Source organism: Arachis ipaensis, chromosome B10, assembly GCF_059453495.1.
Source record: "Arachis ipaensis isolate K30076 ecotype BB chromosome B10, ASM5945349v1, whole genome shotgun sequence".
NCBI lineage: Eukaryota > Viridiplantae > Streptophyta > Magnoliopsida > Fabales > Fabaceae > Arachis > Arachis ipaensis.
In genome coordinates, this window is record NC_142435.1 from 101184527 (window position 1) to 101202456 (window position 17930).

Sequence of the window (17930 nt, forward strand, 5' to 3'; positions counted from 1 at the left end):
CTTGCACTCTCTTTTTGGATTCTCTTCTGTATTGCTTGGGAGAGTACTAGGAGGAGTTTTAGTGACTCTTTTACTCAGCTGGCCCACTTGTGCCTCCAAATTTCTAATAGAGGACCTTGTTTCATTCATGAAACTTAAAGTGGCCTTAGATAGATCAGAGACTATATTTGCTAAGCTAGATGGATTCTGCTCAGAATTCTCTGTCTGTTGTTGAGTGGATGATGGAAAAGGCTTGCTATTGCTAAACCTGTTTCTTCCACCATTATTAAAGCCTTGTTGAGGCTTTTGTTGATCCTTCCATGAGAAATTTGGATGATTTCTCTATGAGGGATTATATGTGTTTCCATAGGGTTCACCCATTTAATTCACCTCTGCTATTGCAGGGTTCTCAGGATCATAAGCTTCTTCTTTTTCAGAAGATGCCTCTTTAGTACTGTTGGATGATTCCTTCAATCCATTCAGACTCTGAGAGATCATATTGACTTGCTGAGTCAATATTTTATTCTGAGCCAATATGGCATTCAGAGTATCAATTTCAAGAACTCCCTTCCACATAGGCGTCCCATTATTCACAGGATTCCTTTCAGAAGTGTACATGAACTGGTTATTTGCAACCATGTCAATGAGTTCTTGAGCTTCTGCAGGAGTTTTCTTTAGGTGAATGGATCCACCTGCAGAATGGTCCAGTGACATCTTTGATAGTTCAGACAGACCATCATAGAAGATATCCAGGATGGTCCATTCTGAAAGCATGTCAGAAGGACACCTTTTGGTCAGTTCTTTGTATCTCTCCCAAGCTTCATAGAGGGATTTACCTTCCTTTTGTCTGAAGGTTTGAACATCCACTCTAAGCTTGCTAAGATTTTGAGGAGGAAAGAACTTGGCTAAGAAAGCCGTGACCAGCTTATCCTAAGAGTTCAGGCTATCTTTAGGTTGAGAGTCCAACCATATTCTAGCTTTGTCTCTTACAGCAAATGGGAAAAGCATAAGCCTGTAGACCTCGGGATCAACCCCATTAGTCTTAACAGTATCACAGATATGCAAGAATTCAGTTAAGAATTGAAAAGGATCTTCAGATGGAAGTCCATGAAACTTGCAGTTTTGTTGCATCAGAGAAACTAATTGAGGTTTCAGCTCAAAATTGTTTGCTCCAATGGCAGGAATTGAGATGCTTCTTCCATGTAAATTGGAATTAGGTGCAGTAAAGTCACCAAGCATCTTCCTTGCATTGTTATTATTTTCGGCCATGTCTCCTTCTTTTTCGAAAATTTCTGTCAGATTTTCTCCAGAGAGTTGTGCTTTAGCTTCCCTTAGCTTCCTCTTTAGAGTCCTTTCAGATTCAGGATCAGCCTCAACAAGAATGTTCTTATCCTTGTTCATGCTCATATGACAAAGAAGAAAATAACAAAGAAAATATAGAATCCTCTATGTCACAGTATAGAGATTCCTTTATGTGAGTAGAAGAGAAGAAATTCAAACACCAGGAGGAAGAGAGGGTTCGAATTTTTAGATGAAGAGAAGTGTTAGTAAATAAATAAATAATTAGAAGGAGGTGAGAGGGAGAGAATTTCGAAAATTAAACAAATTAAAATTAAAATATTTTATTTTTAATTTAAAATTAAAGTGAAAATTTGAAAATTAAAAAAAAAAGAAAAATGAAATTAAATTAAATTAAAGTTTAAAACAATTAGTTAATTAAAGAGGAATTTTGAAAAAGAGGGAAGGGATTTTCGAAAATTAGAAAGAGAGAGTTAGTTAGGTAGTTTTGAAAAAGATATGATTGAAATAGTAAACTTTTAAAACCACTCAAAAAGTCAAGTAGTTAATTGAAAAAGATTTGAAAATCAATTTTTGAAAAGATAAGAAGTTAGAAAAGAAGTTAAAAAAGATTTTGAAATAAATTTTGAAAAAGATGTGATTGAAATTTATTTTGAAAAAGATTTGAAAAAGAAATTTAAAAAGATTTGATTTTGAAAATTAAAGTTGATTACTTTACTAACAAGAAACAAAAAGATATGATTTTAAAATTTAAAGATTGAACCTTTCTTGATAGGCAAGTAACAAACTTAAAAAATTTGAATCAATCACATTAATTGTTAGCATTAATTTCGAAAATATGAATTAGAAATAAGAAAAAGATTTTGAAAATCAATCATAAAGTTTTTGAAAATATGAAAGAAAAAATGAAAAAGATTTGATTTTTGAAAAAGATTTGAAAAAGATAGAATTTTTAAATTGAAAATTTGATTTGACTCATAAGAAACAACTAAATTTTAAAAAGTTTTGAAAAACTCAACTCAAATTTTTTAAAATTTATGAGTGAAAAAGGGAAAGATATTTTTTTTTATTTTTAAATTTTTAATGACGAAAGAGAAAAACATAAAAAAGACTCAATGCATGAAAATTTTGGATCAAAACACATGATGCATGCAAGAACACTATAAATGTCAAGATGAACACCAAGAACACTTTGAATGTCAAGATGAACACCAAGAACTTATTTTTGAAAATTTTGAAGAAAAGAAAAACATGCAAGACACCAAACTCAAAGATTTTTAATTTTTAGACATTAACAAATTGAAAATGCATATGAAAAACAAGAAAAGACACACAAGAAATTTTAAAGATCAAACAAGAAGACTTACCAAGAACAACTTGAAGATCATGAAGAATGCAATGCATGAATTTTCGAAAATGCAAGAAAAATAACAACATGCAATTTGACACCAAACTTAAAAACTGACACAAGAATCAAACAAGAGACACAAAATTATTTGTTTGGTTTTTTTTATTTTATTAAATTTTTTTGGATTTTTCGAAAATTATTTTGAAAAAGAAAAATAAGGATTTCAAAAATTTTAATAAGAATTCCAAGAATCTTGCAATGTTAGTCTAAAGCTCTGGTCCAGGAATTAGACATGGCTTACTAGCCAGCCAAGCTTTCAGTGAAAGCAACGGTCCGAAACACTAGACATGGCATATAACAGCTGATTTGCTGAAGAAGATAAAGAAGCCCTTCTCTTGAGGATAAGTGAAACCTCGGTCCAAAAGATCAGACATGGCTTAACAGCCAGCCAGGATTCGACATATCTCTTGAAACTCTAGAATTCATTCTTAAAAATTCGGAAGCCATAGAATAATTTATTTTTTTGAAAATATAATTTTTTTTTGAAAATTTTTTGAAAATAAAAGAACAAAAACAAAAAGCTTGAAATTAAAATAAAATTATCTAATCTGAGCAACAAGATGAACCGTCAGTTGTCCAAACTCGAACAATCCCCAGCAACGGCGCCAAAAACTTGGTGCGCAGAAATCGTGATCGTTCCTTCCTTGGTAACGGCGCTAAAAACTAAATACGCATGTTCATGATCTTGTTTCTTAGTCACAACTTCGCACAACTAACCAGCAAGTGCACTGGGTCGTCCAAGTAATAAACCTTACGTGAGTAAGGGTCGATCCGACGGAGATTGTCGGCTTGAAGCAAGCTATGGTCACCTTGTAAATCTCAGTCAGACGGATTCAATTGGTTATAGAGATTTGATAATTAAAACATAATTGATATATAAACTAGGATAGAGATACTTATGTAATTCATTGGTGAAAATTTCAGATAAGCGTATGGAGATGCTTTCGTTCCTCTAAACCTCTGCTTTCCTGCTATCTTCATCCAATCATTTCTACTCCTTTCCATGGCAAGCTGTATGTTGGGCATCACCATTGTCAATGGCTACTTTCCGTCCTCTCAGTGAAAATGGTCCAAGATGCTCTGTCACAGCACGGCTATTCATCTGTCGATTCTCGATGATACTGGAATAAGATCCATTGATCCTTTTGCGTCTGTCACTACGCCCAGCACTCGCGAGTTTGAAGCTCGTCACAGCCATCCCTTCCCAGATCCTACTCGGAATACCACAGACAAGGTTTAGACTTTCCGGATCTCAGTAATGGCCATCCATGGGTTCTAACTTATACCACAAAGATTCTAATATCTCGGACTCGGTCCCCTGTATTAGATATCCAAGAGATACCTATTCAATCTAAGGTAGAACTGAAGTGGTTGTCAGGCACACATTCATAAGTTGGGAATGATGATGATTGTCACGATCATCACATTCACATTGAAGTGCGAATAAATATCTTAGAAGCGGAATAAGTTTGTATTGAATAGAAAAATAGTAGTACTTTGCATTAATCCATGAGGAACAGCAGAGCTCCACACCTTAATCTATGGTGTGTAGAAACTCTACTGTTGAAAATACATAAGTGATAAAGGTTCAGGCATGGCCGAATGGCCAGCCCCCAAACGTGATCTAAAGATGAAACTAAAGATGTAAATACAATAGTAAAAAGTCCTATTTATGCTAAACTAGTTACTAGGGTTTACAAAGATAAGTAAATGATGCAGAAATCTACTTCTGGAGCCGACTTGGTGTGTGCTTGGGCTGAGTATTGAGCTTTAAATGTGTAGAGGCTTCTCTTGGAGTTGAACACCAGTTTGTAACCTGTTTCTAATGTTTAACTCCATTTTGCAACCTGTTTCTGGCGTTTAACTCCAGAATGCAGCATGGAACTGGCGTTGAACGCCAGTTTGCGTCATCTAAACTCGGGCAAAGTATGGACTATTATATATTGATGGAAAGCCCTGGATGTCTACTTTCCAACGCAATTGAGAGCGCGCCATTTGGAGTTCTGTAGCTCCAGAAAATCCACTTTGAGTGCAGGGAGGTCAGAATCCAACAGCATCTGCAGTCTTTATTCAACCTCTGAATCTGATTTTTTCTCAAGTCCCTCAATTTCAGCCAGAAAATATCTGAAATCACGGAAAAACATACAAACTCATAGTAAAGTCCAGAAATGTGATTTTTAATTAAAAACTAATAAAAATATACTAAAAACTAACTAAATCATACTAAAAACTATGTAAAAACAATGCCAAAAAGCGTATAAATTATCCGCTCATCAGGGTACACTGCCAGTTTGTGGCACATTAAGCTAGGATCTATGACAGGCAAGTCTGCGACCTTTCATGCGAAGAGGTTGGAATTATCTCTTAGGAACTTTATTAGCAGCTCTTTTAGATCTTCCTTTAGGTTTGCACCTATGTTTGTTATTTTATCCCGGGTGTCTCTAATTTGGACCTCTTCAGTCTCGCCTTCTGGTTGAGGATGAAGTTCTTCGCGAGCCCAGGCTCCTTCGAGTTCAATGGCATTGGCTTCTTTTCCTCTGGGGTCGCCCTTTAGGTTCAGGCTTTCGTTATAGCAGCGTCGCGCGAGTTTTTGATCTCCTTTGACGGTGGCTATTACTTCTGGGGTTGGGAACTTCATGCATAGGTGGGGAGTGGAGACTACTGCGGCGAGCTGATTTAAGGTCGTCCAGCCTATAAGGACGTTGTATGCGGAGTTCACGTCAACCACAATGTAGTCTATGCTCAGTGTTCTAGACCGAGATCCTTTTCCGAAGGTCGTGTGCAGTGGGATGTATCCGAGCGGTTGGATCGGAGCGTCTCCTAGCCCAAACAGGCTGTTGGGATATGTTTTAAGCTCCTTTTCTTGTAGTCTGAGGTTGTCGGAGGCGAATTTGAATAGGATGTTTGCGGAGCTTCCCTGGTCAACCAGTGTTCGGTGGAGGTTGGCATTGGCTAGTATGATGGTAATGACCATGGGGTCATCATGCCCAGGGATGATGCCCGTGGCATCTTCTTTGGCAAAAGAAATAGTGGGGAGGTCGGGTGACCTATCCCCTTATCTGACATGGTATATTTCTTTAAGGTGCCTTTTGCGGGACAATTTGTAGATTCCTCCTCCTGCGAATCCTCCGTTGATCATATGAACATGCCTTTCCGGGGTGTGAGTGGGATGTTCAGCTCGTTTGCCTTCTTCATCCCTCCTCTTTTTTAGCTCATCCGTTCTGTTGGCTAGGAATCGATCTAGCCTTCCTTCTCGATCCAGTTTTTCTATGACATTCTTTAAGTCGTAGCATTCGTTAGTGGGGTGCCTGATAAACCACTATTTTATGGTTTATCTTGTGCTCAATTGAGTGGATTTTATCAACTCTTTACCCACTTATTTATAATATTTGCATGGTTTTATATTTCCTTCCTGATTTTGTACTATGATTGAAAACATGCTTCTTTGATCTTATATTTGCTTATTATTAATCCTCTCTTATTACCATTAGATGCCTTGATATGTGTGTTAAGTGATTTCAGATATTATAGGACAGGAATGGCTCAGAGGATAGAAAGGAAGCATGCAAAAGTGGAAGGAATACAAGAAGTTGGAGAAATTGCTAAGCTGTCCAGCCTGACCTCTTCGCACTCAAACGGCTATAACTTTAGCTACAGAGGTCCAAACGACGCAGTTCTAGTTGCGTTGAAAAGCTAACATCCTGGGCTTCGATTTAATATATAATATGCTATAATTTCTCTGACGCTAGGCGATGCGACTACGTGATCCATGCGGCCGCATCGCAGTGACAGAAATCCAACGTGGTTGAATTCGAGACCAGCGAATTCTGGGCTATTTCTAACCCAGTTTGCGACCCAGAAAACACAGATTAGAGGCTATAAAGTGGGGTAATGCATCCATTCATAAGGAGGCTCTCATAATTCACTTTTCATGTTTTAGATGTAGATTTAGAGAGAGAGGTTCTCTCCTCTCTCTCTCTTAGGATTAGGATTTAGGACTTCTCTTAATTTTAGGAGTGACTCTCGATCCCAGGTTTAATGTTCTTTTCTGTTTAATTTCATTTCCATTTTTATTCACCTTAGTACTTTAATTGATATTTATCTTTTGAATAATTGGCTTATGGCTTTCATGTTATGATTTTCTTTATTAATGCAATTGAGGTATTTTCAGATTTGTGATTTATATTTAGTTTTTTACATTCTTGGTTTTGGTTAAGAAATCAGTAACTCAGGAGTTATCCAATTCAACAGCATAATTGATAATTGTTATCTTGCCAATTGAATTGAACTTCAATAATCCCAATCTTTTCTTAGGAAATAAATAGGATTCGAAGATCAAACTAATTAATCCCTTGACTTTCCTTTACTTTAGTAAAGGTTGACTAAGTGGAATTAAGATTCAACTTTCATTATTATTGATAAGGATAACTAAGTCTGGACTTCCAATTTCTAATACCTTGCCAAGAGTTTATTTTATTATTATTATTTATTTTTCTTATCATTCAACATACTGCTTCCTTACTTTCAAAACCCCCAATTTACAAGACTCATAACCAATAATAAGAACACCTCCCGGCAATTCCTTGAGAAGACGACCCGAGGTTTAAATACTCGGTTATCAATTTTAAAGGGGTTTGTTACTTGTGACAACCAAAACGTTTGTACGAAGGGATTTCTGTCAGTTTAGAGACTATATCTACAACGCGACTATTTTTATGAAATTCTTTACTGGCAAAAATCCTAACGTCAGTGCCCGTAGATTCTGTGGTATTTGCAGTACTCGGTTCGACTTCCTCCCCTTTTGTGCTTAATTGGGCGAGGTGGTGGGATCTTTTCTGTGTTGTATATTTCTCGGTAGACGTCCATTAAAGATACCCGAAGAGGGTATAGTTATGATATTTTCTGGGCTTTTCTGTGGATTGGTCCTCCTTTTTCCTTGAATCTTTTTCTTTGTCCCGAGATAGGTAGGAGAACCTGGCTTTGGAGGATTCTCCTAATCGGGAGTTTTTCTCCATGTTGATGTATTTCTCGGCCCGTTCTTGTTCTTCGTTTAAGGACGTGGGGTGTTTTTTAGATATGGAGTGACTGAAGGGTCCCTCACGTAGACCGTTGATAAGTCCCATGATGGCTGCTTCTATAGGGAGATTCTGTATGTCAAGGCATGCTTTATTGAATCCTTCCATGTAGTTTCGGAGGCTTTCCCGATCTCATTGCTCGATCCCTAGCAGGCTTGGAGCGTGCTTGGCTTTATCCTTTGTATAGAGAACCTGGCTAGGAATTTTTTGGCGAAGTCGTCGAAGCTCGTGATTGATCTTGGTGGTAGGTTGTCGAACCACTTTATAGCTATTTTAGTGAGGGTAGTCGGGAAAGCTTTGTAGCGGGTTGCGTCTGAGGCATCCGTGAGATACATCTGGCTCCTAATGTTGCTGAGGTGGTGCCTCAGATCAGAAGTTCCATCGTATAGGGTCACGTTGGGAGCCTTGAAATCTTTTGGAACTTTAGCTTTCATGATTTCTTTTGTGAATGGGTCTTGTTCCCTGTGGGGGCTAGCTTCACGGTTGGATCGTGCAGTCTTAGCTTTGAGGTCGGCTTCGAGCTTTTGGAGTTTCTTCTCCAGCTCTCTATGCCGTCTTGTTTCTCTTCGTAGATCCTGCTCAGCTTCTCGTTGTCACTCGGCTCCTTGTTCAAGTTGTTTAAGGCGATCTTGCTGGTCACGGATAGTATCTAGGATTTCTGTGTTCGGCGTACCATTTTCCATTCGGAAGCGTATTCTTTGTGAGGAGTGTTGTCTGCCATGATGTTTGGAATGACATCCAGGTTCCCTAGCAATAGCGCCAATGTTCCGGGGGTTACCTAAAATGGAGTGGTCAATCTCGGACGAGACCTTCTAATCCGGTTATGTCTACTGTGTCCGACTTGTTGCAGTGGAGGGGCTGCTCAGTCCTTGGTCACTGGTGGGTAGTGGTACCTGCAAGAGACTCCGATGCTTAAGTCAGTACAGGATTTAGGTAGGTTTTTTGTAGAATTGGAGTATGAGTTATACCTGGGTGCTCTAGTGTATTTATAGTAGTGATTGACGATCATCTTTTTAGAAAAAATTGTTATCTTATCTTATCTTTTTGTAAGTGAGATCATATCTTTGGCCAACTGCCTTCTAGTAGTCGGTGGTCTTTTCATTCTGGGCCTCCTTGGGCCTCTGTGGTGATCTTCCGAGCTCTTTGTAGAGAGTTCGTTTGTAATGGCCAAACCTTTAAAGAGGTCGGTCTTTTGTGTTCATGCAACCCGGACCCCATAGCTCGGTCCTGGGTATGAACATGAAATTTGTTACATTTTAGTTTCAGAATAGTTCATTCCTGTAGAGCCTGAGGGATGGATTGATTATGCTTCTGAGCATATTCTAGGTTGTGTGTATATGCTACTTAGGATATCTGACTGGTATATCTAGCATACTTGTTCATGAGCATGCATTTGGGACTTTGAATCACTAAACTTGAGATATTGAGACTGATCACCTTAATATCAATTGTTTGGTGTAAACAGGAACCACATGGCATCTCACGGACCTGGGCGAGGTACTCAGGGGGAAATACCCGTGGTCAAACTGGCATGAGGACATCGAGGTGGGAACTTTGGTGCTGGTACAAGCAACATAGTTTGAGACTATAGGTTTATGACCCTCGTCGACTTCCTTAAGATTGGCCCATCTCAGTTTAATGGAAGTGTCAATGCTTTGGAGTCCGATAGGTAGTTTTGAGACGTGAAGAAGTTTTTACAAACTCAGCGTATTCTCGAAGTACAGTCTGTAAAGATAGTAACCCATATGTTAAAGGGAGATGCTCAACGTTGGTGGCAAGATGTGTGTTGTACCCTACAGGTGGAAGTAATTGATATTCCTTAGAATAAGTTCAAGACAGAGTTTTACGAAGAATGGGCTTGTGCCCAGTACATGAGGGGACTCAGGAGAGAGATATTCAATTACATATGTCCATAAAGGATAAGGAGTTTTACTGAGTTAGTTAACAAGAGGCAGCTCGCAGAAGATTGCTCCATGAAGTGGGCGTTGATGTTGGAAGGCCAAAATGAGTTGCGCAGGTTCGGGATAGGTCATTACTCTCGATGTGGGTTACCGGGGCATATATCCAGGGATTGTGCACTTGGAAGAGCTACGGACGCGGGTCTATCACAACGAGGTGGAGGTAATTGTGAAATTGATAACTGAATTTTAATCACATTATAGGATATTGAGACTTTTCAATTATCCATACCTAAGACAAAAATGATAAATTAGGACTGAAAGTGTCGAACTTAGGAATAAACTTGATTGTGCCGTAAAGGATATTGCCGTTAAATCTTGTAGAGCTTAAGGAGATTTTGGGTTGGCGTGGGGCGAATGTAATCAAATTCTTAAAGACAAACAAATCAGAGTACGACAGCAGGAGCTCAGTGATTGTGAGGAAATTAGAACTACTAAGATGAGGAGGAGAAGTTCCGAGAGATGAGGCATTGCGGAGATTGGCAAAAGGACAGGAAACTATACTCTCGCTTTTGTGGTAGTCGATATTTTCAAGGGCAAAAATTTTTATTAGGTGGGTAGAATGTAAACTCTGGATAATTAATAAATAATTATCTACTAAATTAATTATTATTCCAAGAAATTAAGAAAATTAAATTTTATACTTTGAGGAGGTAAAAATATTTAAAATATGAAATTTAACACTAATTTTAAAGATTTTGGCAAAAAATTGGGCCAGCAGGCTAAACCGGTTAGACCGAGCCCAAACCGAACCCAAGGCCCACCATATAAATACATAAGCTCAGCCTTTCTTCCCTATTTCAAAGCTCATTCATGCTGAGGAACAGAAGCACTCAAATGGACTTTTGGAACCTTTGGAAGCTTGTCAAATGGACTTTAAAGGTTTGAAAAATTGTGAAAATGAGGTTTGGTGGTGCTTTGTGGCTTGGGAGAAAATCGGTCAAGGTATGGTTTTCGTTTCCTGTAGTTAATTTATAATGTTGCGTGAAAACTTAGGTTAGTTTTCTTAGGATAGGTTTGAATGTTGAATGGTTGGATTTTAATGGACTAAATGTCTATGTATGTATGTATGTATGTATGTATGTATGTATGTATGTAATAAGTATGATGCTAGATTTGGTAGTGAAATGGTGGGATTTGATGCAAATATTGTATATGTGTATATATGTGATGAATATGATGTGGAATTGATAATGAAGTATTAGTATTTTGGTTGACTAAATGATTGATAAGTAGTGGAATTGGTACATGGTGAGTTATGATAATGTTTGGGATGGATTTGGTTATGATTTAGTTGATTTTGGATTGAAAACTTTGGAAAAACTTATGATTTTGAGTTTTGGTGAAAACACAATTTTTACCAAAATTTGACGCGCTATAACTTGGCCCTCGGATCCTCAAATTTGGTGAAACTTGTCTTAAATAAAAATTAGGTCCAAGTAGTTTATGACGTTTGAAGAACGGATGAAAAATAATTTCTAACGAAAGGTTATGCGCATTTGAAGTTTGGACTTAAAAACACAATTTTGTAGAAAATCAGAATTTCTGGTATGCGTGTGTACGCACACTGTCGTGCGCATGCACAAACCAGAGCGTTGGTGAGACTACGCACGAGGGGGTATGCGTACACACTCCCTGGGAATTTCACAAAGTTGTGCGTACGCACACCATGATGTGTACGCACATGAAGGGAAGTTCGTCTGGTGCGTACTTATGCATGATGTCCTATTTTACACTAAAACTCTGTTTTTAACTATTTGACCTTCCCGGTAAGCTTGTAACCCTTTGAAACCACTGTTTTGTTAAAAATTCACAATTTTTGAACTATCAACCATTTCTCTAGTTTTTTCAAACCTCTATAATTACTTTCTAAGGTTTGATAACTAGTCTTTAGACTTTGGAAAGAGAGTGAACATAGTAAGGAAGTTAGTTTGATGTTGAAAGGGGTTTGTGAAGAGAAAAATTTAATTAATGAAGTGTTGAAAATGCTGAACAAGATATGATTAATGGTGATGATGAAGATTGATTTTAAATTATGATTTTTGAATGAATTGAAATGATATTGAGAATGAAATTGGAAGTGAGATACCTGGGCAGTAGCAAGGGTTGTGGTTTGTCCCACTTGCTTTGGGTCACTGAGTGAGACACCTAGGCAGTAGCAGCAGTAGTGATTTATTTAACTTGCTCTAGGTTGAGCTTGTAAACGCCCGCCTGGGTAGTATGTAGTAGTATTGGGTTACTCCACTTGCTTTGGGTTAAGCGGGTAGTATGCAAGGGGTTATGGCTCAGTTCCACTTACTCTGCGATGTAGTTTTTCTGTCGAAGGTTAGCTACCAGGACATGTCGGGTTGGATATATAACCGATAGATGAGACTCATCAGCCATAGGATAGGCATACATCATATGCATTTGTATGATTTATTTGGGTATGCAGCTGTCTTGGTTTGCCTAATTGCTTATCTGTGATTAACTGCTATCTAATCTATTTGATGTAACTGCGATCTATATCTATGTTTTCCTTGTTTGTTTTGTATGCGTTTGTATCTGAGAGATCCTCAAATGGTGGAGGCGTGATAGGGGTTGTTCCATCCGGTGCTTAGGAGGTTTGAAGAAAATAGAAGGTGTAGAGTTAGATTAGAATTAGAATCCCTTATATGTATATTACTCTTTTCCTTTCGATCTTTTTATCCTTTTACGCTTACCCGGTCGTGAGTGATGCAATTTTTCGTTATGCTTTTGTTTAGCTTCCTTTTCAAGGCTCCTAGTTATAATTTTCTTTCAACTATATTTATATACGTCTTTTCTTTCAGAGGTCGTAATACCTTACCACCTTTGATTTACGAACTTAAACGTAAAGCTCTATGTGGTAGGGAGTTACAATTCGGGGCTTCCTATATGGACAAGATCCGGTGTAGATGTTTTGAGTCGTATATATATACATAAATGTGAGGGAGTGACTAACATTTCATCTTATGGGTGTTGTATGTGTATATATATACGACTCAAAACATCTACCGGATCTCGATTATATATAATCCTGTTTTTGTATGTATCTGTTTATCTTTTTAGTTTGTGTAATCTCGCGTTTCTTCTTATTTGTGATTTTTTCTTTAAGGAAAAGTTTTCATAAAAATCGCGTTCCATTAACCCGATTACAAGCTTGATATTATTAATAACAGTGCCAGTGTAGTTTCAAGTTGGTAATACTCGATGTTTCGGTATAAGCATGCCATATTGGAAATTGGGTCGTTACAATTTGGTATCAGAGCAGTTCGTTCCTGTTAGAGCATGAGAAATGGACTGAATTATGCTTTATTGCATACTCTGTGTTATGTCTCATGCTTATAGGATATTCTTGTGATATAAATTGTATGGCTATTACTGTGTATCCATTTTAGGAACTATTCACACTTTAACTTGAAATGTTAAGACTGATCACCTTAATGTTGATTGTTGGGTGTGAACAGGGTTTATATGGCTACAGTTCGAGCAATTAACCATTTAGGAGATAGGAACGTCGAACGTAATGGGACTAGCAGTGGGGTACGTATGGAGGATAGTAACGGTACTGGAGGTGTTGAGAACAATGATAAGCCAATGACTCTGACAACATTCCTGAAGGTGAACCCGCCCAAGTTCAAGGGGACGCTTGTGGCAATTGAGGCGGACAACTGGTTTAGGGAATAGAGAAGTTGTTGAGGGTGCAGCAAGTACCCAAAATACAGTTTGTTGAGTTTGCAACATATATATTGGAAGGAGATGCTGAGTACTGGTTGTCTGGATTGCACAGGTTGTGGCGGCAAGACACGGGGTGATTCTTTGGAAAGATTTCAAGGAGGAATTTTTTAAGAAATACTTTCAAGGATTTGATGCAACTGAGTCAAGGAAACATGTCAATAGCTTGGTATACTTGGAAGTTCGAAGATCTGTGTCATTTTTTGAAGATCTGCCAAGGAAATCCTGATAGTTTTGAAGACCAAAAATGTCTGAAGTATGAAGGAGGACTTCGCAATGAGATGATGCACTCTTTGAAGCCTTTGGAGCTTTGGAATTTCGTAGAACTCGTCAACAAGAGCCAGCTTATGGAAGACTATGAGAAAAAGTTGGCAGCAATGAGGATGGGTTGTCAAAACTTGCCACAAAGGAATGCTAGAAGCTTCTACCGACCTGCGTTTCAACAGTGGATGCCTTTCAAGAATTCTAGAGTACCTCAATATGGTAATCAATGAGTTGGGAACACCTCTGGTAGATCTACATTTGAAAATGAAGGTCGACCAAGGCAGAACCTTGGCAAGCAACCCCAGCAAGGCCGCATGGATCAACCATATAGGTAGTGTGAAAAGGATCACCTTGGTAGGCCATGCCAGTCCAGAGCACACGCTTGTTTTGTTTGCAAAAAAATGGAACATATTAAGAAGGATTGTCCAAAGAAGCCTAATCGAGATCCTGCTAGAGTATTACAACAAGTGCGAATATTCGCTATGTCTGCTAACGATGCTACTGGTTCTGACTCCTTGCTCCAAAGTCTGTGTTATATCAACACTCATTCCTTAATTGTACTGTATGATTTTGGTGCATCGCATTCCTTTATTTCATTAACTATTGCACGGGAGTTGGGATTAGTTTTCTTTAAACTGACTTTTGACCTAATTGTCAATACACCCACTGATGATGGAGCATCTTATACCCCTTTTCAGTACATTTTTAGAGTGTTTTTAGTAGTATTTTATATAGTTTTAATATGTTTTAGTGCAAAATTCTCCTTTTGGATGCTAATTTGAGTTTTTTTATTTTTCTTATGATTTTAGGTGATTTTTGGGTGAAACTGACAAGTTTTGGCAAAGTCTGATTCAGATGCAAAGAAAGGATAGCAGATGCTATCAAATCCTGACCTCCATACATTCCAACAAGCATATCTTGAGCTATAGAGGTCCCATTGATGCGCTCTCAATGGCGTTGGAAAGCGAACTTCCAGGGCTTTCCAGCAATATATAATGGTCTATACTTTTCTTTAGAAATGACTGCTAAAAACGGGCGTTGAATGCCCAACTTCCCCCCTCTCTGGTGTTCAACGCCCAAGAAGGACCCAGGCTAGCGTTGAACACCCAAAACTGGTGTTGAATGCCACCAAAGGAGCACAAGGCAGCATGGACACCCCCTAGTGGGCGTTCAATGCCCACTTATCCCAGTTGGATGCCAAGCTCAGCCCAAACACTCACCAAGTGGGCCCAGAAGTGGATTTTCGCACCTTTTAGCTTAGTTTATCTCATTTTTGTAATTTCTATTTATTAGATTAGTATATATAGGAGAAGATCACCCAAGTTTAGGATCTTCGAACACATCATACATTATTTCTATTTTCTCTGTAAAGTATGAGCAACTAAACCTCCTAAGTTAAGGATAGGAGCTTTGCTTATTCTTATGGATCAATATAATTACTTTTCCACTTTAATATATGTGTGTTTCTATTCTATGATGCATTTTCGTTCTTCATCCTTATGAATCTAGGGTGGAACAGAAGTATGACCCCTTATTCTACATGAGCTCTTGCGAGTCCCTGACAGGATAGTATTGAGCTGCAGTTTGAGAATGCATCACAGATTCCAATAGAGTATCTAGGCTAATTGGTATAAGTGACATAAAATCTGGTTAGTCATGGGTAATTGAGGTCTCTGTGGCACCAAGGCTAGAACACTGAGCTTCATTCTTCGATCCGGAAGATTTGACCTTGTCTATGGCATTTTGAGTAGGATCACCAGAGATTGAATTGCGTGAGCTTCACCCTCGTTCAGATTGAATGACCACTGACCTTGGCGTTTGGTGTGGATTAGAGGAGATTAATGACCACTGACCCTGGCTTTAATCACTTACAGCCTTGCCATTGAATGAATCACTCATTGTTAAAAGTAGTCAGTGCAAAGTATTAATCCAGAAGGATAAGCATCTCCGAGGCCTTAACTAATTTCTTATCATTGTTTCTACGTCTTTTCTTTATTGATTGTTTATTTTAAGCGCTTACAACAACCACTATCTTTCTATTCGCCTGCCTAAGATATGCAAGATAACCACAGCTTGCTCAATCCAACAATCCTCGTGGGATCGACCTCACTCACCTAAGGTATGACTTGGATGACCCGGTGCACTTGCCAGTTCAGTTGTGTGAGTTCTAATTTCGCGCACCAAGTTTTTGGCGCCGTTGTCGGGGATTGTTCGTGATTCACAAACTACCGGTTGTCTTGCTCCTTAGATCAGGTACCTTTTACTAGTTTTTCTTTCAATTGTGTTTTTTATTTTTTTTTCAAAATTTTTCAAAAACTTTTCATCTTTAGTCATCTTTTTCTTTTATTTGAGTCTTGTGTCAAATTTTAAGTTTAGTGTCCTTTTTGGTTTTTTTTTTGTTTTTCTTTTCTTAATTTTCGAAAATTGTTCTTGCTTTTCTTTCTTTGTGTTTGAACTTTTCTTGGTATTTCTTTGTTTGATTTCAAAATCTTTTAAGTTTGGTGTCTTTTATTATTTTTCTTTTCCAAATTTCTCAAAAAAAAATATATAATATATTTTCAAAAATATTTTTATTGGTTTCAAAATTTTAAGTTTGGTGTCTTGTTTAGTAATCTTGTTTTTCTTGTTTATCTTATTTATCTTTAAATCTTTGTCTTATATTTTTCTTTGATTTTCAAAATTTTGTTATCTTATCTTTAATTTGATTTAAAATTTTAAAAGTTTAGTATTTTGTTAGTTTATCTTTCTTTTAAATTTTAATTTTAAAATCTTTAAAATTTTAAAATCTTATCTTGTTTCTCTGTCTCTCTTGACTTTTTCTAATTTTTGAATTTCAAAATTCTTTGTTTGACTTTTTCTTTTAAATTCAAATCTTTCATATCTTTAATTTCAAATCTAGTTAGTTACTTGTTTGTTTGTTTTATCTTATTTTAGTTTTAAAAGTTTGGTGTCTCTTTAATTCTTGTTTCTCTTTCCTCTTTTTCAAAACCTTCTAACTCTTTTCTCTCTCTTCTTTTTCGAAAATCTTCTACCTCTTTTTCTCTCTTCTCTTTTTCAAAAATTCTCAATTCTCTCTCTCTCTCTCTCTCTCTCTCTCTCTCTCTATTTTCAAAAATATTTTTTTAAAATAAAAGACACATTCCTTTTCTTTTCTCCTTACTTAAGCCTCTAACAAGAACTCTATACTCTGACATAGAGACTCCATTCTTTTGCTATTCTTGGTCTCTTTTTTTTATTTATGAGCAAGAATAGGGATATAGAAGCTCTTGTTGACCCCTGATCCTGAACATGAGAGACTCTTAAGAAGACATTTGCAGCAAGCTCAAGCTACCAGAGCCAGAGGGAATCTCACGGAAGCTCTTGAGCTAGAAGCTTAAGATACAACAATGGCAGCTAACCCAGACAATGGAGGAGACACAAGAAAGGTCCTTGGATCTTACACTGCACCCAATTCTGACTTCTATGGGTGCAATATCTCCATACCTGCTATTGGAACAAACAACTTTGAGCTGAAACCTCAATTTGTCACTCTAGTACAACAGAATTTCCAGTTTCATGGACTCCTGCAGGAAGATCCCAATAAATTCATCTCTGATTTTTTGCAGATCTGTGACACTGTCAATACTAATGGAGTAAATCCAGAGGTCTACAAGCTCATGCTTTTTCCCTTTGCTGTAAGGGACAGAGCAAGGCTATGGCTGGATTCTCAGCCTAAGGAAAGCTTAGATACTTGGGAGAAGGTGGTCAATGGATTCTTGACTAAGGTCTTTCCACCTAAGAAGCTGAGCAAGATTAGGGTGGAAGTTTAGACCTTCAGACAGAAAGAGGGTGAATCCCTCTATGAAGCTTGGGAAAGATACAAGCAACTAATCAGGAGTTGTCCTCCTAACATGATCTAAGAGTGGACCATGTAAGAGATCTTCTATGATGGTCTCTCTGAGATGTCCAAGATGTCATTGGACTACTTTGCTGGTGGCTCCCTCCACTTGAAGAAGACGTCTAAAGAGGCGCAGGAACTCATAGACATGGTTGCCAACAACCAATATATGTACACTTCTGAAAGGATCCCTGTGAACAATGGGGCAGCTCAGAAGAGAGGAGTCCTAGAGGTGGACACCTTAGACGCCATCTTGGCTCAGAATAAGCTCATGTCCCAGCAGATCAACATGATCTCTCAGCACTTGAGTGGGGCGCAGAGCTTAGCTGTTTTCT

The 17930-nt window shown here is 37.8% G+C and overlaps 2 non-coding genes across 2 annotated transcripts; one reads left to right on the top strand and one right to left on the bottom strand.

The window, feature by feature from the left end:
• Window positions 1-747: 747 nt before the first annotated feature.
• Window positions 748-855, top strand: LOC148581086 (small nucleolar RNA R71). The gene has a single exon (XR_015897737.1). It is a non-coding gene; the product is annotated as a small nucleolar RNA R71 (small nucleolar RNA).
• Window positions 856-17506: 16651 nt separating this feature from the next.
• On the bottom strand, window positions 17507-17613 carry LOC148581087 (small nucleolar RNA R71). Its single transcript, XR_015896607.1, has one exon. It is a non-coding gene; the product is annotated as a small nucleolar RNA R71 (small nucleolar RNA).
• Between the last annotated feature and the right edge of the window lie 317 nt (window positions 17614-17930).